Here is a 277-nt window from a genome sequence, read left to right on the forward strand (position 1 = left end):
TTGTTATAAATTCCACCCATTTGCGCCGATTAAACTTCAAATCTCTTTCCTTTTTGCTCGATTAGTCTACAGAGTTTTTTTAATCTAAAATTAGTATGTACACTAAAATAAGTAGAATCTGCCCAAATTATTCCAAACTAATGACTTTTAAGTAACTTCAAGAGTCTAATTTAACGTGTAAAATACACTTATCACATGACTATTCATTATACATTTTTTTTTTGGTCTTGTCTGACACAATAGGTTCTAATATTTCGATCAAATCAAGTGTTTTGAG

This window comes from Olea europaea, chromosome 10 (genome assembly GCF_002742605.1).
Source record: "Olea europaea var. sylvestris chromosome 10, O_europaea_v1, whole genome shotgun sequence".
NCBI lineage: Eukaryota > Viridiplantae > Streptophyta > Magnoliopsida > Lamiales > Oleaceae > Olea > Olea europaea.